Source organism: Lygodium microphyllum, chromosome 5 (assembly GCF_053477565.2).
Source record: "Lygodium microphyllum isolate KBCC chromosome 5, Lygodium_microphyllum_v1.1.10, whole genome shotgun sequence".
In the NCBI taxonomy this organism is placed as follows: Eukaryota; Viridiplantae; Streptophyta; class Polypodiopsida; order Schizaeales; family Lygodiaceae; genus Lygodium; species Lygodium microphyllum.
In genome coordinates, this window is record NC_141139.1 from 40,104,562 (window position 1) to 40,127,078 (window position 22,517).

Genomic DNA, 22,517 nt, shown 5'->3' on the forward strand with positions numbered 1-22,517 from the left:
GCAGCACTTTGCACCGCTATATTTCCGATGGGGTTCAAAAGTATGTTTCTCGTGGCAAGAGGATTCATGAGAGGTTGATATAAGAAACATAGTCCAAACTCTAAAATCTTTGACAATTTAGACTAATACAATGTTGAATGTATGAAAATGTAATTTATGGGGATGTCACACTCACTAATATATAGGAGCGGAAGACCGACATTAAGAGGATCAAGCCTAAGATATATCTCCAAAGAACCCTTATGACCATTTCTCAAAGTTTTTCAAATACAAACACATTTCATGGTGATTTCTATTTACATTGAGCCTATCATAGCATGCACACTATCCTCACAAATTAAATCTACAACATTACATAAATTTGACAACCCATAAGATATATCAAGAATCTTTTCTTCTTCGCTTCTCTCTCCCTCTCTCTCTCTCTCATAATTAATAATTAATAACATATGTACATAGTTACACACACACACACACACACACACACACACGTACGTTAATTGGTATACAATTATATATAGTTATGTATCTTTTAGTAATAGTTAATTGACTTATTAATAATCAACAATTAATACTTATTTAATTACATTATTGTATCATTGTGTATATTACTTACCTACACAAAATTAAGTACATCTAAGTATTAATAACTGCCATACATATATTACAATTATCATTAATAAAAACAAAATATGAAAGATAATTATATATAAGAATAATGAGTTAAAATGATAATATGTTAATTAATATTATAGATTATTGTTATATATTAACATATATGCATAACACACACACACATTAACCTATTTATTAATTATTACCTACATATATCTTACATATCTTTTATTTACAATTCATTAATGTATTGATAATTAAAGACCTATACATAATCAATTATGTTAATGTATTATTAACTAATTATATAATATTTATTATTATTATAAGTTACTATTATATATATAAATAATAATAATACATATATATAAGTATATATGAATTATTACACACCTTAATAATTATAATATATATTATAATAAAATAAATAAATATTATACATAATAAAATATCAATATGTGATATAAAGATTAACTACCATCCACTATTGTACATAAGCTTTGTGGCAATACGTAGGCTTCAAATTTCATTTTCTTAACATGCAACTCAATGGAAAGAGGTAGCATCTATCATTCAAACATCATACCAAGTGGTAGAAAGCATAGCAATAAAACCCTCTTTGCTATTTTGAGAGAGAGAGAATAAATATGGCCCCCACTCACCATTGAAGAAAAAGCCCTATTTATTTCTTGAATACTAAACTTTTCCTCATTGTGGCATGTAGGCTTGGAAGCCTTTTGGTTGGTTTAGGATCCCCAATGAAAATCTCTTAATAATATATAGAATAGATTTACATTTTCATTAGACACAAATAGATATTTGATCGTAAATAATATCATTTATTATATCCTTGGATTTTAGCCAAAAAAGAGAAACAACTTTCAAGTAAGTGGAATTCAATTTTGCAACTACTTGCAATTCAACCAAAGTGTCGTTTTTAGGCCAACCCATCTTGTGCATAAGCTCCCAAAACCACAAATGCTTGAAAACTATATCCTCCAAGTTGATGTCTACCCAAACCGAGTCAAACAACTGTTTGAGCATGGCTTCCCAAATGTACTAAATAGTTAAGGACCTAATAGTTTGAAAGCTTAAAATTTATGTGTTGTATTGCCCTCTCTATATATGTTGAAAATGCATATTTTAAAGTACTTCCTCATTTCTCCCATGTAAGCTAAGAAACAAGAGAATAGGAATGATGACCATACCATTTTGCATTGGGAAAAAACCATTTAGATTATGGGCAACCACTTCCCAACAATTTGGTATGCCCTAGATAAATTTTGAAGACTCCTTGCTTTTGAAGCACTCATACTAAGCTTAGTAGGTTTCTCTTTTTCCCATGATGTGAGCAATGGGAAGAGTAACAAACCATGTCCAAAAAACATTTTCTTCCTACCTAAAACCTTATTTGTTCTGCACAAAATAGTGTTAACTATTGTAGTTGCCCACAACCCTAACAAACAAGAAACAAGACCCTACAACTCAACTTTCTTAATTGTTTGTGTAATTACTAGGCCAACTCCATCGATGCTTCAAGTGCCGCAGAATTCGTATTCTGATGGAGTAGTAGCACTATGATCATCTACATCCATGGTGTGTCCTACTGCCAACATCTATGAAGCAATCTAGCCCTTAGAATTCTTCCTTCCTCATTGATGTCTATCAATTGAAGAATGCCCCATTGTTTTGTCCTTTATTGAGGGTTTCCAGCATGAAGGGGGCAAGATGTTTATTATTATGCCCTTTCCCAAAGAAATATGCCTAACTAGGTGTCCCATTCCTTTTGCATTCTAGAGCTCAACATAGGTAGTGGTAGATAGCAAGGTGTAGTGGAATAGATGAACATCTCAAGGATCTCTAAATTTACATGTAAAACCCATGCAGTTGTACTCTAGCATGGGATTTTCCTTCTAATTTTGTCCAAACCCCAATTAGTTTTCTAAGCTTCCCTCATGTCAATGCCCAACAAGACACCTGAAATTCTTTATACTATCAATCACTTTTCCTTACCAACAAAGATTTAGGAGATCCTCCCCAAAGACACGATCATGGTGGATTTTTGGAAGTTGAAATTAAAACCTATAGCTCTTCCATAGGTCTTTAAGACTTGTAATGCCTTCTAAAGATCAACCTTGGCTGCTTCCAACATCATGAGTAGATCATCCACAAAACCTTGGTTGATTGGCTATTTTTCCTCCTATTCAATGCCTATCAATTCTTAACTCTTTATTAGTTTCTCAATCATATAGAAGAATGGGTGAGTGTAGCTCTACTACAAAGAGGAGAGGGCTGATTGGGCAACCTTTCTTGATTCCTCTTTGAATCTCAAAGAAGTCTAATAGCTTATCATTTACTGATACTTGAGCCTACATTTTGACTACCAGAAGATAGGGGAGATTAGCGAACTTTTTATTAAAACCCATGTTAATTGTTACTTACTTCAAATAGTTCCATGAAATCTATCAAATGCTTTCTCTATGTCTAGTAGAAAGTTGATTACCATTTGACTGGAGGATTTATCTCATTCTTCAACAAGTACTACATTTAACACATTGTCAAGGAGGGATTTGTCCCTTATGAAGCCATATTGATGTTTGTGGATATGTCTCTAAATGTTAGGTGGCAACAACCTTGGTGAGGACTTTGTATATAGTGCTCATGAGAGCAATCAACCTCTGGTGGAACAATTTCAAGCATTGGTTTTGCTTAGGGGATCAAGTTGACAATGCTTTTTGTCCCTCGTGCTAGTGGTTACCCTATCTCCCAATATGTGTTAGTCAGCTTAGTCACATGACAAGGTAAATCCGATTAGAAATGTACATGCATTACATCATGACACCATCACATTTGGCTCCGAAACTTCCATGGGCCATTAGCATAACCTCTTGAGAAAAGGCTTTGAGAATATTGTAATTATCATCCTTACTAAATCCAATAACTATTTTGTTTGCCCCCCAATCCATGTCATCCTTGTCTACATACAATGCTATAATATAATTTTTGTACAAAAGCATGAGTTCATTTTGACATGTGACCCAAGTGCCACCTTGACTATAAGGCTTGTGGACTTAGGGTTTAGGAATGCAAGTACACAACTAAGAGAAAAAGAATTTTGAGAGAGCTCAACTCAAAGTGTATTTGGAGGTATCGATAGAGAATATTTATGAGACTAAGTATACTCTAAAAGTGAATATTCATGTATACAAGGCCAGTGGGGCAACACCTCCTAAAGAGGGAAAAAGTACCCTGATAAGTGTGTCACACACATATAGTAACAAATCCTCCCTAGGAGTGATGTAGTGAATGAGAGCTATCGCTCATATATAGGGAAGTGCCATGCCAAATGGACTAGATCAATCAATGAAAAGAATTGATATGGATGTGCAATTGAAGGGAGAATGGCACAAGATATAGAGGCTCAAGCAATCTTTTCCTTCTTTATCTTCATTCTTCTATATCTTCCATTCAACAATCTACACACCAAGTATCTCACTAAAGTAATAGATATATTTTGACCCTTAAGTCTCTTTACACACAACCTCTCTTTTATTTATGTATAGATAGGATATAGACTTAGCCTATGTTATGTTTCTCAACACTCCCCCTTAATCTCAGAATGAGCTTACAAATACAATACCCCAAGCACACTTTTGAAGTACTTAAATGTACATTTATAATGTTGTGGTAAAGATATATGTGACTTGGTTATTAGTTTTGACATGTAACAAGTCTATCTCTCCATCCATGACTTTCTCTCTAATGAAATGATAGTGCACTTCAATATACTTCATCCTTGCATGGTAGACTAGGTTATTTGCCAACATGATGCTACTAATGTTATCATAATATACGATAACTCTACCATCTATCTCAATTCCCATATCACATAATAGTAGTCTCAGCCATGTCTACTCACATGATGCCAATGCTATACCTCTGTACTATGCTTCTGTACTAGATAAAGCAACTACATGTTATTTTTTGTTGCTCCAACTCACCATGGTTGAACCAAATTAAAAATCATAACTATCGGTGGATCTCCTATCCATGGTACTTCTTGCCCAATCTACATCTATGTATCCAAACAATGTTGGTTTGATCTCTTTCTCATAGAACAAGCCAAAGGTAACTATCTTCTTCACATATCTCAAGACTCTTCTATATCCAAATGTGACTTGCATGACTTCTGCATTGAATAACTCAAGTCTAGTCTTGTTATGGTTAGGTAGGTTAGTCATCTTTCTAAACATAGTAACATCCTCAACATACTATCAATCATCCACCATCTTTATGTTTTTATCCAATGGTGTATCCACTAGCTTACATGCTATCATCCCATACTTCTCTAACATCTCCAATGATTATTACCTTTGCATTGTCCAAACTCCATGTGGAGTATCAATCAAGTAGGCATCCCATACTTCTCTAACATCTCCAATGAATATTACATTTGCACTAGCCAAATTCCATGCATAGTGTTAACCTATCAACTAGATGCCTCACTCTATCGGATCTTCTCAACCGAGGTGCAATAGACAGTGCCTCAACCATTCTTGCATGTGGTGGTACATACTTTCCTGCACTCTTTAATCCTAGAGTTCTTACATGTGGTATCCCAAACTCATCATCCATAGACTCATCCTTTAAACTTTTACCCATAGGCTTCTTTTCTTATGAAATGTCTGCCTTCTTTTGTGCACTTGGTAGCCTGTCACTCCATGGGCTATAACTGTCATCGCTTTCTTCACAGTCTTGAGGTCCAGATGTATCCTGAATATATTGATTTCTTTGACCATTATTTTCTATAATTTTCTTTCCAGAACCATCATCATTAGTGTTCTCATATGCATCCAACTCAACTACAGCTTTCAATATATACCAAGAATCATACTCACTAAACCTTACATCCATGTTTATGTAGACCCCTCCAGTAAGAAGATCATAGCATTTGTTATCTAGATAGCCAAGGAAAATGCATTTGATAGTCCATTTTCTTCCTCAAGTCATTAGGGACATGAATATAGCATACACAACCAAACACCCTAAGATATGCAAGTGTGGTTGTTCTTCCATACATCTTCTCATATAGAGATATGTGACGAGTTAAAACTATAGGTGTCATGTTCATATTATAGACTACAATATGTACTGCCTTAGCCCAATTAGTTAAAGGCATGTGTATCTGATTCATTATAGCCCTTGCAACTTCCACAATAATCATGTTCTTCCTTTTTGCATCACCATAATGTTGCGGTGTAAATGTGCATATAACTTGTCTTTTGATCACATGATCTCCCAAATAGCAAGAGGATTCGTTAGCATGTATTCTCCTCCATTATCTAATCCCAAGCATTTTATGTAACTCCCAAATTGCTTTTCTACCATGGCTTTGAAATCCAAAATCTTTTCAAAATCTTTTCAAAAGCTTCACTTTTATGTTGCTATTTGGGCTCATCAGGTCGTTTTGGGTATGCATCTTCACCTGTAATGAGGTCATATAGACCTTTTCACATCAAAAAATTCTCCATGTGATAGGACCATACATTGTAGTTGTCCTTAGTCAATTTATGGCCCATAATCTAAATAATCTGTGTAGTTTTTGACAGTATGATAGTTGCAATTTTAGAAAAACTAATAGTATGTAATGTGTCAAATCACTATCCAAGTATGTGAACAAGTCCAAGCATCAACCACTCAAATCCAAGACCAAAAAGTATTAAAAATGCCCAAGAACATTAAAAATTTTGAGTTTCACTACTATGGTTGTCATACATGTGTCCGATTTCTATCATGTATACCCGTACATCGTGTCAATATGTCAAACATCAGCTCTCCAACACAAAAAACAATGAAAACGAGGCTTAAACGATACTTATACGACCCAAAAAGCATCAAAATACAAGTCTAAAAGTGAGGAATTTCCCTACTATTTTTTTGTAGTTTTTCATGCGAACAATGAAGTCCAACACAAGCTCAATCCACACTAATTTTCTTGGAAATATTCTTGAATTTTTTCCCTTTCATATCAACACTAGAAAATGGCATAGAAACTGATATTTTTATCTAGTTCAATCTGTCTACAATGTGAATAGACAATTTGTCAACCAGTTTACAAAATAACTAGTTCAAGCTTTTTCTGTGTGAATCCAAAGTTATAAGTTCATCTGACACAAGGGTGAAAGCAGATATCCAAAATAACCAATTCAATGCCTATGTCAATATGAAGGGGGACAATTTGCATTAAGGCTTAATATGCTTCTCGCCTCTTACTCAATAAGAAATGTGAGAGCTTAAGCTCTATTACCTATATAAATAACTCTTCTCTTTCTCTTCTCTATGTCTATTCATCATTAAACCCCCTACTTTTTTCCAAGTAGGCCTTGTGCAAGCAACCCCTATGCTTTTGGGCTCAAGAAAGCCCCCTACTCAAGCAAACCTTGAGTTTAAGCACTCCCGGTGCTTCCAATAAGTAAACATGAGCCAATCCAAAACTAGATACAATCAAAACCTTGCTATCATACATCATTTCCAACCTCCTATGCATTCAAAGTGAGCATCAATGCCTCTCTTATAGTTCTTGAATCCATGTACCTACTTTCGGTGGATTAGATGAGAATTTTTACTTGATTTCATGGCAAACAAGAAGCTTTAAATTGGATGTAGACCTTGAATTTTCACACTCCTTGATTTGATCTTTTGCTCTCATACTCCCGCTCTGATACCAACTAAAAAGAATCATTATGGATGTGCAACAGAAGGGAGAATGACACAAGATATGTAAGCAATCTTCTTCATCATCTTCTTCATTCTTCTCTATCTTCCATTCAACAGTCAATACACCAAGTATCTTACTAAAGTGATAGATACCTTTTGAACCTTAAGTCTCTTTACACATAGCCTCTCTTTTATTTATGCATACATAGGATATGGACTTAGCCTATGTTATATTTCTCAATAATCCACAAAGGGGAAAGCCCAAAGCTTTGCAGAAAGCTTTGAACTTCTCATGAGGCAAAGCCTTTGTGAAAAGATCTGCAAGCTTGTCCTATGTTAGCACATATGCCAAGTTGATCTCTTCGTAGAGAGTTTCTCCATGAAATAATGATAATGCATCTAAATCTACTTAGTATGTGTATGGAACACTAGATTTTGTGCAATTGCTAATGTACTCTAACTGTCCTCAGTGAAGATGGTGATGATAGATGATTGTTCAATACCCAAATCAACCAAGAGGAGTCTATGCCAAATACACTCAATCATAGTTGTGAAAGCTACCTTGTACTTAGCTTCACAACTAGAAGTGGCTATAGTGGGATGCTTCTTACTCAACCACAATATGCATGTTGCCAAGCATGAAGCAAAAACTACTTGTGGATACATGGGTATCATAACAACCAACCTAGTTAGAACCTAAAAAATGATCTGAATCTGGCTCGAATGATCCCTCCTCGGAACAAAGTAGCCCCCGACGTGTCAAGAACCACTCGAGTAGCAAAATGTATGCTCCATTGCCTACCAATGGTTAGTATTTGGGCTATGCATAAAACTACTCATCTATAAGACTACAAAGTGAATGTTAGGCCTCATAATGCACATATAAATCAAGCATCCAATAGTATGTTGATAGAGAAAGTCATCAAAACTATCTTGAATATTGTGAAGGCTCAGCTTCAAACTTGTCTCCATTGTAGTAGCAATAGTTTTACAGTCTTCGAGACTAAATCTCTACAATAATCTCTCAAAATACTTTATTTGACACAAAGTAATACATCCATCACACTACATAAATTGAATGCCCAAATAATAATGCAATAGGCCCAAATTAGACATGTCAAAAACTAAATTTAAATTAGCCTCAAATTCAACAATATGTGTCTCATTAGGACCAATGAGTAGCATGTCATCAACATAAAGCCACAATGATCAAAGGCACATCACCGCATAATAATCTAATGCAATAAGAGACACTGTGAGAGCCCAAACAAGAATGACTAGCCAATGGTGCATCCAACTTATTATCATGCAATGTTTGCACTAGTCATTTTGGCATAGTCCTAGACTCCTCAATCTCTACTCTCTCATCGAGAAGTGCAACATTCACATCTACATTAGAAATAGGCTGATCTATGTTATCATGAGAAACCTACATAGGATGAAAACCGAGCTCATTTAGCACTGCATGTGACTACACCCCACTAAAAAAAAAGCAAGAAAGTGTCATACATATCCTATGAGTATATATCTATCTCTTTTGTACATAAAAGTAAAGGCTAAACAATATGCTTGACCAAGATATGCTCATTTCTTGCTTATGGATGGTATAACTTACAACCTTTGCTTTCATTATTGTACCTTAATGAAAATACATTTTACAGCCTTGTCATCCAACTTCTTGAGTTGTTGTACTAAAATGAAAGCATAAGTCAACAAACCAAAAACATGCAAGTGAGCTACATACGATTTTTTAATATACCAAGCCTCATATAGAGTGATAGATTGCAAACCCTTTGTGAGGCATATGTTAAGCATATAGGTTGCACATAAAATAGCTTCAAGTCAGAAACTATCTGGCAACGATTGACTCTTAATCATGCATTGTGCCATCTCCCCATAAGTTATCTGTTTTCCCTCTCAACTATACCATTTTATTGTGGTATATATAGAATTGCACATTTGTGTTTAATCCCACATTCAACAAATATCCATTAAATTCCTTAGATATATACTCCCCTCCCTGATCAAAATGGAGGGTATCAACTTTACATCCTGACAAATTTTTAGTCATGCTAATATACTACTTGAAGTACAAAAACACTTCGAATTTAGCTTTTAAACCATGTACCCATGCATGCCTAGAGTAGTCATCAAAGTACAAGTAGTTGCCAAAAGATGTTCTTTGCATTAAATGTCACTATGTACAAGCTATAGGTTGCAAACATCTCTCATTGAGCCATCCTTTGGAAATGAAGCACGCTACATTTTACCCAACATGCAGCCTTCTTAAATGTGTTTTCTAGGTGCCTCATAACTATGCAATGAAGACACCATATTAAATTTTTGTAAATGCAACAAACTAGCAAAATTCAAATGACCAAAATCCACATGGGAAAGTTTTGCATCTAAAACTACCTATGAATCTACAACATCACATGCCATGTCTTCCATGCATTTCCCTTAGTTAATGAGCTTATACATCCCACAACATAGTGAACCAAATGCAATAATTGTATCACCATAAGAGAGATCATGAACTATACATCTCCCATCAATAGACTTCATAATCCAATCTTTGCAAGCGTAAAAATTGACAACAAATTCTTTTTTTATCTTTGGTATATAGAAAGCATCCATAAGTGTAAAAGTACTACCATTAATAGCAATCAAAACAAATTTTCCAATTCTTTTAACATAATAAGAGGAGTTATTTGCACATGTCATAGTATTTCCCATACATGCAAGCTTAAGAGAAGTGAACACATTGCATAGAAAAGTAATATGCTTTGTGGACCATTGTCAAAGTACCATATATTTGCATACACAACAAACATGCAAGAATTGTGTAAAGAAGAGTCATAAATATTTTATGCACTAAATGTCCATTCTATATCCTCCACAACATTTACAAGTTCTGACTTAGAAGGAGAGTCATCTGTAATAGCCATACTAGTCTTCTTTCTTCTTAGCTTCTTTTACAACCAATTTAGGACAACCTTTTATGATATGATCTTTTGCCTTATAATACCTACATAGCATTTGACTCTTTCTTCTCATCCTTATCATCCTTCTTTGTTTGAGTAGCATAGCTTGGTATGCAACACACATAATGGATCTATTTTTTCTATATTATTCGTCTTACATCAGAACACAAACCAACTCATCAGACAAAGCATTCAAATTTCCTTTCATTATCAAGTGAAGAGTAGATGCTAAACTTTTATCAGAATCAGGAAGACCATTGAGATCAATCTGCACAAGTGAATTGTCTAGTAAAATCTTATCTATAACACTCAACTACTCCTTAAGATCTTTTAATTTTTTAAAGAAATTATCCATGGAATCACCTTCATCCATATGTTCACTTTCTAAACTGATTACACAAGTAACGCGAGCCTCATTTCTTCCTTCATACAAACATGCAAGAGTATCCCATGAATCCTTAGCTATCTTACATGATTGAACATGTGGGATTGTGGCACATTTAATGGACAATGCAATCAAATCACGGGTCTCTATGTCTCTGCCATCCCAACAAATTTGCATAGGAGTAGGTGGTGATGGCATTGTAGCATCAATTGGAACAAAACCTATACTTGTAATACCCTCAATATCACATGTTTCTATTGCTTCTACTACACTCACAACTTCTAAAACACAAGCAACATTTCTTTCAATTCCATGTACAATGTTCCAAAGCTCCTTTGCAACCAATATATAATGCACCATATAAGCCCACAATGAATAGTTAGCTCCATCCAATGTATCCTCAACAGCCAACATATGAAATACATAGTTTCTAGTTGTGGCCATTGATTATAGTTGATGCAAAAGTTGCCTATGTAGAGGAAAATATGTACAAAACCAACTTTTTTATGTAGCATAGTATAAAGGAGATTGTAAGGGTTCTTACCTACTTAAATGACTAATGCAAAAAAATTTGAACAAAAGGGCGAAGTAGCTTGTGCAATACTCACAATAGTGAAAATGGAGGCCAAAATAAACCCAAATGAAAAATTAGACAAGGTTTATCCCTTATGGGCTATCCAAATCTCATTCCAATATGAGAATAGAGTGTTGTGGACTTTGCCCAAGAGGTTGAAACTCGCTCTAATACCAATTGTTTGATTTAGAGGTGCAATAAATGCAAGTACATTGTTAGGAAAAGAAGAAGTTTGATAGTGTATTGAGAGTATCAATAGAGAAGATTTACAATACTAAGTATACCCTAAAAGTGAATAAGCATATAAAGAAGGCCAAGGGAAAAAAACGTCCTACAAAGGGAAAGAAGTGTGTTGATGGTCCTAAGTATGTTCGCACACATCACTACCAAAATACAATAACAAGGCTTTCCTTCATTCATTTTCACCTTATGCTGCTCATTTTACAAACTTCACAAAGTTGCATTGCAGATCAAGAACAAGCTTCTTATTAAAAAGGAGGCCTATCTTTTCTAGTTCTATACTTGAGTATTGCTAGGGGTTAAAGGCTGCCCGTGCCTAGCTGCCTACATTTACTTGTACTTATTGCCCTCAAGAATTTAGTTTGGAGCCATTCTATCCATTTTGGGTGGATATAGAGCACACTACAGAAGTCATGGATAGCTATGTAGCTTGATAGCACTTTCGTATTATGGCCATAACTTTTGCATACCATATCAAATTGAGGTATTCTAAAGCTCAAAACAAAGAGCGCCATGAGAACTACAATTTTGAGTAATCATAGAGTTGATTTTGTGCAGTTTTTAGTTCTTTAATTTACACCAAACATAAAAAGTTTGGTTTGGATAGCAAGCATTCACACTTGATGTCTATGTATTGAATACCTACATAAAAAGTTTGGTTTGGATAGCAAGCATTCACACTTAATGTCTATGTATTGAATACCTACATGCTATCTCAGTATTCTACATGGTTATTTTAATGCTTGGTATTGTTGTTTATACCTAGATATGCTTATGTTGGGCTCTACATCTTGGATTTGAGCTTAGTTGGTTGCATTTGGGCTTGTTGAAGGTATATACTCCTGAATGTATACATTCGTGACTTGAGGACTTATTGAAGGTATATACTCTTGAATGTATACATGATATACATTGGGCACCTGGATGCTATGAGCTTTATGCATTGAGCTTTCTTTGCTACTTTGGATACTTTGAAATTTCTCCATTGGGAGTAATTAGTATTTTTACACAGAGCATGTTTCATTTGAATTAGTGAGAGATTTTCTTATGCTTAATTGGTTTATGCATATACTTTCACTACAGATGTTTGTAACCATGGGATAAATTTCCTTTGATTTGAACACCTTGTATCGCTCGTTGTCACTGGATTGTTAGTGGTAGATACATGCTTGGCATGCATTGTGGTATGCATGTGTATATGACACCTTGGATGCTTTGATAATCTTTGATACTCAATGCTTTATGCTACACTGCTAGTTGCATTATTCATCCCAATTCCTACCCACATTTTCCTGGCGGCTGTGGAAGCTTATTCTTTTGCATGTTTGTCTATAGCTACATCCTGATCTACTGTAGTTTTATGGATAGTAGCCATGTTGAAAATTATCTTTGAGCAATTCTTTTGAGAGAAAACACTTGTATTTAGCACTCTAATGCTTTCTGCTTGTGGACAACATTGTATTGGCTTAATCTTCCTTTTGCAACACTCTTTTTGGCTTGGTTTTGGGTTGATTACTATTATTATAGCAGCATGTACTCTTTTTCTTTGGTAGACATAATGGTAGTGCTTCAAATGCTTCCACAATGACAATGCTATGTTCAACATGTAGAGAAGTTGGATAGTAATAAATTCTAGTATTGAAAGACCCGGATTCGGCAGCTATTGGTGTAGAAGAAGTAAGTCAAACCCATTACACGTAGATTGCATAAAGTGAAAACTTTATGATGTAGAGGAATGGAAAGAGTTTGATGAGCTATATAAGTCTACCATCATTTTGTCATTGCCAAGGCATGTATACTTCAATGCCCTTGAAACTAAGTGTGTTGATTCTACATTATGGAAAAATATTTGTGATCTCTATGATAAGAAAAATCCTGCAACTTAGCTACATTAGCTTAAGAAAACCATGGACCTTAGCATGAAGAAAGTGAAATCTATGTCTTCTCATTTAAGTGAGTTTCATTTCATTTTTAGTCAGCTTACTTTGCAAGGTCTTAAGTTTGATGAGAATGTCAAGTCCCTCTACTTACTTGTCACAGTACCTGAGTCTTGGCATAAATTCCACACTTCTATAAGTGCAAACCCTCTTGAAGGTTACTTTCAGCTCAAGAATGTAGAGGGTTCTTTGCTTATTACTAAGGAAGTAAACATGAAGAATGTTGATGTATCCTATACTTCTTTGTTGAGAGTGGAAAAATACTAAAATTTTGACTGATTTTTTGTTGTTTTTGAGGTCTGAATGGTTGATTTTTGATGAATTTTGAGTGATGTATGATTGTTAATGAAATCTTTTGAGAGTGTTTTGGATGATATTGATTATGTTTTGGAAGCTCACGATGATTCTTAGTGGAAATATGAAGCTCTATGATGTTTTGATAGGTTCTGCTGAGGTTTTGATACCTTCTGTATAGCTTCTGTTTTGTTTTGATTTTCTTCTCTATGAAGCATGGATTGATGATTGATGAAGGTTGAAATCTTTTGAAGGTTTATTGAATAGTTTTTGATAGTTTGGAATGGTTTTAGTATGAGCTACGAGGTTCTGATGTTCTCTGTGACCCTCTGTAGAGCTTTTGTCTCTGCTCTGTTTCTCTTCTATTCTATTTTGAAGATCTTGTGTAAGTGTTCTGTAGAATGTATGTGTGATTTTGGAAAATTTTTCTAACTTTTGGAAAGGATGAATCTAAGTTCAAAAGAGCTAAAACAAATGGAAGAAGTAGTTGCTGAAGACTGAAGTGACAGTGACAGTAGTGAGCTATGAAGAGACACTGTAGTGGCTCTGGTGCCCTTTCATACCTCCCATACCTTTTGGGAGGTGCATCCACAACCTAAGAGGGATTATTAAGTTCTATTATTGAGTATTGTAATAAGGATATGATGTATTATTGAGCGAGAGAGAGAGAGAGAGAGAGAGAGAGAGAGAGAGAGAGAGAGTCAGAGGTAGCCAATTCTATCAAAACAATGTATCTTTCTATGAGAGATTGAGAGAGAAAGCTATGAAGACAATGAAGATGAATACTATGTGATTGATTTTCATTCAAAAATGGTGTATTCTTTTGTGTTCTTGTTTGTTATGATGGATTCTATGAAGATGTTGAAGATTATGGTAGATTCTATCAAATTCGTGGGAGATATTTACTATGATGTTGCGTGAAGATTTGTTGTTTTCCTTGTTTTGGTCACCAAAAGAATGAAATAAAAGCTTGCTAATGTTACAAGATAGATTTTATTGCAGTAGAACCTTTTCCTTGGTGTCTCTATTGGGGCTCCATGTTTTTGGTGTGCAACCAGGGAAACTTGCCATCAACAAGCATCAGAAGAGGCTGAAAATGAAGGAAATGGCATTGCCAAGAAGAGAAGAATTCAATGGATGTTTGCAAAGTTCCTTCTTCCACTAAAGAGTTGGAGATTCTTATTGCCAAATCCACTTTCTACAAGAATTTCATCCCACAATGGCGAAAAAATATTACCATCATGATGCAAGTTCTATGTGGTAGTCCATTTCCTCTATTTGTAAGAGGGTAATTTCTAGCAATAATAGTACGTTGACAATATTTGCTTTAGACTTCCTTCTAAAATGTTTCAAATCTTGTATGTTAACAGGTTGTGTTGAAGGTTGACTGGTTCCGTGCTGAGTACAAAGGGGCTGGGCCACAATGAGACAAGAGCCCTCTAGGTTTTGGTCAGTTGACTCTTCAAATCCATTACGAACAACACAGGAAGCATACATATTATCGGTACACTATGACCAAGATTTCTTCTATGCTGCCCTAGATTCTCATAGTCCATGGAGGCAAGTTGTGCCTATCAATCCTTGAGGACGACGGGTGTTTGACACCACTTGCAAGGAGGCGGACCAAGAGAGTCTACAAGAGGATGACTGAACTTCTACAGACCCCCATTCACTCACAACATTAGCACAAGAAAAGCACCAGGAAGAGGAAGTGAGCGACAATGATGCAATAGATGATGAGACAAAGGATCTTGCTTTGGAGTTGGACTTTGAGCCTCCTGTGTAAAGTCTCAACCATCGATAGCTTTGCCACCCACTCTTGCTCTTGATGTACAACTCACAAACAAGGAGCTTCAAGAGACAAAGCAAGACAATGAAGAGATTGACTTGATCATTGATCTCTTTCCAAACCACACTTGAATCGTAAAAGCCAAAGTATTATATTAAGTGTTTTGTCTTGATCATTCCGACCACTTTCTAAATGATTGTAGGAAAATCAAATTGATATCAACCCGCACATGAATGAGCACAAAGTAGCCGACACACAAACAATCGCGCGGCTAAGAGGCATTCGCAGGGAGGGTAATGAGAAGGCGTATGCGTGGGGGAGAATAATAGGGGGGAATTAATGTGTGGGGGGTAAATAGTTTTTGGGGGGGGTAAAAATGAAAAGGGAGGGGGGTAAAAAGGTAAGGGTGGGGGAATGAATGTAAGGTTTTGGGGGGAATTAAGGGGTGGGGGGTGATTAAGGGTGGGAGGGGGGAAAAGGGTGGGGAGTAAGCTTGGAGGGTAAGGGGGATTAAGGTTGGGGGGTGGGGGGGGTAAGGTTGGAGGTAGGTAAGGGTAGAGAGGGTGGGTAAGGGTGTGGAGGGTGGGAGGTTGTGGGTGGGTAGGTGGGCAAGGGTGGGGAGGGAGGAAGGGTTTGGGTGCGGGCGGGTCGAGGAGGGCACAAGAGGGTGACAAGGAGACGAGCAATGGGCAGGGTGTAGAGACTTGGTGGGCGATGAGCAACAAAGGATGTGTGGTGAGTGGGGCGCAGGACCTGGAAGGCGGTGTTAGTAGGGGACAGGGCAGCGCAGAGGGAGAAGGGGAGGGAGGAGGAGGTAGGTTGAGAGAGGGAATAAGGGAGGAAGGAGGTAGGCTGAGGGAGGGAATAAGGGAGGGAGAAATGGAGAAGGAAGAGGGATGGAGGAGGAGGAGAGAGGGAGATGAAGGAGATACGCGTAGAGAGAGAGAGGGAGAGAGAGAGAGAGAGAGAGAGAGGGAGGGAGGGAGGGAAGGAAAGAGGAGGGGAGAGACGGGGTGACGGTTGGGAGGGTAGGATTTTTTATTTAATTTTTTAATTATATATATTTGTTAAAAAAATGAAAAAAGAGTAGTAAAGCATGCCCCCTTCCCAAACGTGGGTGGGGGTAAAAAAATTACATTGACGAAAACTACAAGAGGCACTATAGCACTATAGCAGCCTTATGGGAGGTTCTATATGCCTAGAGGGCCTCTGTAAGTCGATCATCCCAATCAGGCGATGGGCGACAATCATCCTTGTTAGGATCGAGCAGAGGATGCAATTCGTAACTTCGACTTGGCCGTTGGATGTGGGGTAGTAAGGTGTGGACTTGCAATGGTGGATCTTGTATAACTCTATTAATTCTTCCATAATCTTATTGAGGAAGTCAGTACATCTGTCACTTACGAGCTCTAGGGGATTGTCAAAATGGGTTATGATATTCTTGTACAAGAATAGGGCCACGTTGTTGCCATCGTTCCGCTTGAGAGCTTTGTCTCCATACCACTCCGTAACATAATCAGTACATACCAAGATGTATCTGCTCTACTTTCTTCTGGTGGGAGGATCGATCAGTCCCAAGAAGTCAATTTCCCACTTCTCGAATGGATTTAGGGGAAGGATGGGCTATAGTGGCATAGTGCTAGATTTGGTAGACTTTCCCATCCATTGACAAGCATCACAACATTTGCAATAGTCATAAGCATCCTTGTGGAGGAGTGTTGGCCACCAATATCCTGCGAGTAGAGCCTTTTTGGATGTTGCTTCTCTAGTAAAGTGTCCTCCACAAGGCTCGTCGTTGCATGCTTTTAGCACTATTCCAATCTCATCTCCTATAATAAATCTTCTCAATACTTCATACTTGCCTTTCTTGTATAGAGTGCCACCTAACAAGGTGTAGGGGGATAATTCCAACATAAGCTTCTTCTTTTCGCAGCTAGAGATACTAGGGGAAAATTGTTGAGCAGCCAAGAGGTTGACTATGTCTACATACCATGCGATTACTATTTCAACTAGAAAGCATTAGGAAGGTCAGGATCATCCTGTTCCCCTTCATTGCTTTGAGGGATTCACAATAGATGATCATCAATCAGGACATGGAGCGACCAGGCTTGGTAACCACTTCAAAGTTGGAACTCTTGGAATAGAAGGAGCCATCTCATCATTCTTCCCTTCACATCTACTTTGTACATCAAGAAGGACAGGGCCTCATGGTCCACATAGAATTTGAAATGTGTCGATAGTAGGTAGTGTTGGAATTCCTCCGCCAGGGGGCAAACACCATTGCGAAGCACTCAAGCTCTGTCATTACTGTATAGTTTCATTTTTCTCAACACTCCTAACCTGCTTCAACAAGTTTCAATCATAATTTGAAACCTACCTAAGGTCCCTCTCTAAGGTTTCACTCATCTCTACTATTAGTTAAGAGGAGGTCGGGGGCTACTGCCACGTGGCAGCCCCCGACCTCCCCTTGACTTTATCGCGGGGGTGCCACGCGTTCGGCACCCCCTCACCGCGAAAAGGGCATTGACAGTCTCGTGAGTCGACCTGTGCCCCCGCCTCCTCGAGCTGCGTCCTCCTCGAGCTGCGCGGGGCGAGTTGAGCTCGGAGAGCTGTGTAGCAGCCAGCTCTATATAAAGAGCTGCTCCGACGATCATTTGCCTGCGCTGTTGCTCCGACGATCATCTGCCTGCGCTGTTGCTCAGACGATCAATGTGAGTGTCTATGTGTGTGTGTGTGTGTGTGTGTGTGTGTGTGTGTGTGTGTGTGTGTGTGTGTGTGTGTGTGTGTGTGCATCAATGTGAGTGTGTGTGTGTGTGTGTGTGAGAGAGAGTGTGTGTGAGTGTATGTGCATGTGTATGTGTGTGTGTGAGTGTGTGTGTGTGTGAGTGTATGTGCATGTGTATGTGTGTGTGTGAGTGCAAGTGCGTGCGTGTGTGTTGTGTGCATGCCATTATGTGTACACATAGTGTGAGTGTGTGTGTGTGTGAGTGTATGTGCATGTGTATGTGTGTGTGTGAGTACAAGTGTGTGCGTGTGTGTTGTGTGCATGCCATTGTGTGTACACATATCATGTGAGTGAGTGAGTGTGTGTGTGTGTGTGTGTGTGTGTGAGTGTGTATGTGTGTGTGTGAGTGCAAGTGCGTGTGTGTGTGTTGTGTGCATGCCATTGTGAAGAATGAGAGAGGGGGATGTGTGTAGGCATGTTAATAATTAATGTGCATTATTACATTACCAATGTTTATGATGCACTTAAATATGTTTGACGTTACTCTCTAACATCATTTTCATTTTTCCATGCAATTTTTGTACTTTTTCTTTCGTCATCAACTCTACTCTTTCGTCATCGTCAATACTTCTCAAGTGCATCTCTCTCTCTCTCTCTCTCTCTCTCTCTCTCTCTCTCTCTCTCTCTCTCTCTCTCTCTCTCTCTCATAAAGTTAATTAGAAAATTGAAATTGTAGCACTTTGATCATGTGTCTCATTTAAGTATTCATGTAGGCATCACTCTCTCTCTCTCTCTCTCTCTCTCTCTCTCTCTCTCTCTCTCTCTCTCTCTCTCTCTCTCTAAAAGTTATAAAAGTTAAAATTGTAATATTTTAATTTATTGGATGTTTAATTTTTTAATGTATGCATGTCATGTCTTTTGATATGAAAGTGTGTTAATATTATTTTTTAATGTGTTTATGCGTGTTATTAATTAATGTGTTATGTGTGTCATTAATTAATGTGTGTATGTGTTTTAGTATAAATGTGTGATAACATTATTATGTTTGTGTTAATAGTATGTATTCATATGTATATATGTGCTAATAATCAATGTGTATTATGCATTTGAAAATGAATGTGTGTTATTAAATAATGTGTATTATGCGTGTTATTAATGTATGCATGTCATGTCTTTTGATATGAAAGTGTGTTAATATTATTTCTTAATGTGTTTATGCATGCTATTAATTAATGTGTTATGTGTGTCATTACATTGTTAAGGTGTATTACATGTTTTAAGTGTGTTATTAATTAATGTGTGTTATGTGTTTTAGTATAAATGTGTGATAATATTATTATGTTTGTGTTAATAGTATGTATTCATATGTATATATGTGCTAATAATTAATGTGTAGTATGCATTTAAAAATGAATGTGTGTTATTAAATAATGTGTGTTATGTGTGTTATTAATGTATGCATGTCATGTCTTTTGATATGAAAATGTGTTAATATTATTTCTTAATGTGTTTATGCGTGTTATTAATTAATGTGTTATGAGTGTCATTACATTGTTAAGGTGTATTACGTGTTTTAAGTGTGTTATTAATTAATGTGTGTATGTGTTTTAGTATAAATGTGTGATAACATTATTATGTTTGTATTAATAGTATGTATTCATATGTATATATGTGCTAATAATTAATGTGTATTATGCATTTAAAAATGAATGTGTGTTAAGTGTGTTATGGAGAGGATGTGTGATAATATTGTTATGTTTGTGTTAATGTTATGTATTGATATGTGTATGTGTGCTATTAATTAATGTGTATTATGTGTTGTCTAAAAGTTACAAAGTTGAAATTTAAATATTATAATTTATTGCATGTAAAATGTTTTTCTTTATCGATACACACTTTGTCTTTCTCAAATAACTGTGGATATTCATGGTTTAATATAGAGTTAAAGATGTGTTAATGTTGATGAATAAAGTAATTAGATTATTTATTAAAACTTAAAAAACTTAATATTTTGTTCATTTAAGTTTTAATTAATGCTTGAATACTTTAATAGTTTAATGCTTTTATGATGTTCCTCATGTGTGTATGTATATTCATGCTTTGATGTGGAGAAAAAGATGTGTCAAATATTTTCTCAACATAGTCTCATTGTGTCTCTCTCATGTATGCATAAATATTGTAATACTTTGGTGCACCTAGGTCATGAAAGTATTCAATTACTTTTTAAAAATGTTCTGTGTGTGTGTGTGTGTGTGTGATCTCTTAATACTTTGTGTAACCATGGCAGTATGGAGCATGCTGAAATATTTGATGCAAGAAACAATGTCCATGTACCAGACATTGTTTTGTGTACTCCCAATGCACGAATGAATGTGCGTAAAGTCAAAGACATGGCTAGGAGGAAGTCAGTACGGCGTGCCCTCAAACATGTCAAAGGACACAACACTTCCGTCGTATCCCTAAAGCTCATGCATCGATTGGATGCAATGGAGAAGCAAATCAAGAGTTTAAACAAACGTCAAAGAGCTTCGAACTCCTTCTGTCAAAACTTTGGTGATCGCCTTCAAAGGATCGAAAAAATCCTGGCAGAAAAATATGAAGGAGGCTTGGAAAATATGAAGGAGGCTTGGCTGATGGGATAATTTTGCAAGACGAGATAGATGAAGTAAAGGGCTATTTAGGAGAAATCTATGAGTTGGTTCGCAAGCACTGGCCACGGTGTGCTTTGGAAGACCATGCAGAAAAGCTGCAAGACCTTGCTAAGAGCAATGATCGTATAGAGGATTGAGTGTGTGAATTACTAGCTCAAAAGAATTCAAGCGTGCTTGCACCTGAGAGCATTTGCCTCGATGTGCATGTCACATCTCTAAAAGTTTGCCTCAATAGGTTCTATGCAATGTTGAACCTATTGAATCGTCGAATGAGTTCATCGTCCAATGCATAGTTCTCTTAGCATATCTAAGGATTTCAATAACTTTCTGTTGGATCCTCCGATAGATATGTCATTCTATTGTTGCGTTTGAGAATTTTCATGTGATTTGGACTTTTGTATCCCCCATGATAATGACATAATATGCTCTTTCAATTTATATTCTTGCATATGTAAGATTATATTGTTGCTTATGTGATGTTATAATCTTCAAATTTTATATTGAAATAGTGTTTAGACCAAATTTATATTGAGGTATATCTTTGCTAAAGTCTTCCCTAAGAGATAGGAAGAAATTTTAGTTCGCCTAGGTCATAAAAGTATGCAATCACTTTTAAAGAATGCTCTCTCTCTCTCTCTCTCTCTCTCTCTCTCTCTCTCTCTCTCTCTCTCTCTCTCTCTCTCTCTCTCTCTCTCTCTCTCTCTCTCTCTCTCTCTCTCTCTTTAAAAATACGTTGTATAACGATGACCATATGGAGTGTGCTGAAATATCTGATGCAAGAAACAATGTTCCTGTACCAGACATCATTTCGTGCGTTCTCAACGCACGGATGAATGTCCGTAAAATCTAAGGCATGGCAAGGACGAAGTTAGTTTGATGTGCCCTCAAACATGTCAAATGTCACAACAATTGTGTTGTATCCCTAAAGCTCATGCATCGGTTGGATATAGTTAAGAAGCAAATGAAGAGTTTAATCAAACTTCAAAGAGCTTCAATCTCCTTCTGCCAGAACTTTGGTGTGAATCGTCATACGAGTTCATCGTCCAATGCATAGTTCTCTTAACATACCTAATTCCTTCAAGACTTTTTGGACAAATCCTCCAATAGATATGTCATTCTATTGCTGGGTTTGAGAAATTTCATGTGATTTGGACTTATGTATCCCTCATGACAATGACGTAATATGCTATTTCAATTTATATTCTTGCCTATGTGAGATTACATTGTTCCCTATGTGAAATTATAATCTTTATCATAGTATAGACTATAATAACGTTTCAAAAAACTTCGCATTTGTAAATACTAATATCAAAGTACATTTTTCTTTTTATCTCAGGTTTTTCTCGACAATGGTACTTCCAACACATTCTGTGCCTAGAGATCGTGTATTGCGTGCATGTAGGGAAATGCTCAAAATTACTAGACATAGATATAGGCACATTGCAAGAGTTAGGACCGAATTACATATTCGTGACCATGCAAGAGATATGTATGAACAACATCATGGAAATGGAAACGATATGGATGTTCAAATCCCAAATCAGCTATATCAAACCAATCAATTTCATGTTGCATCTTGCTCTACTGCTCATGATTTGGTATCCTT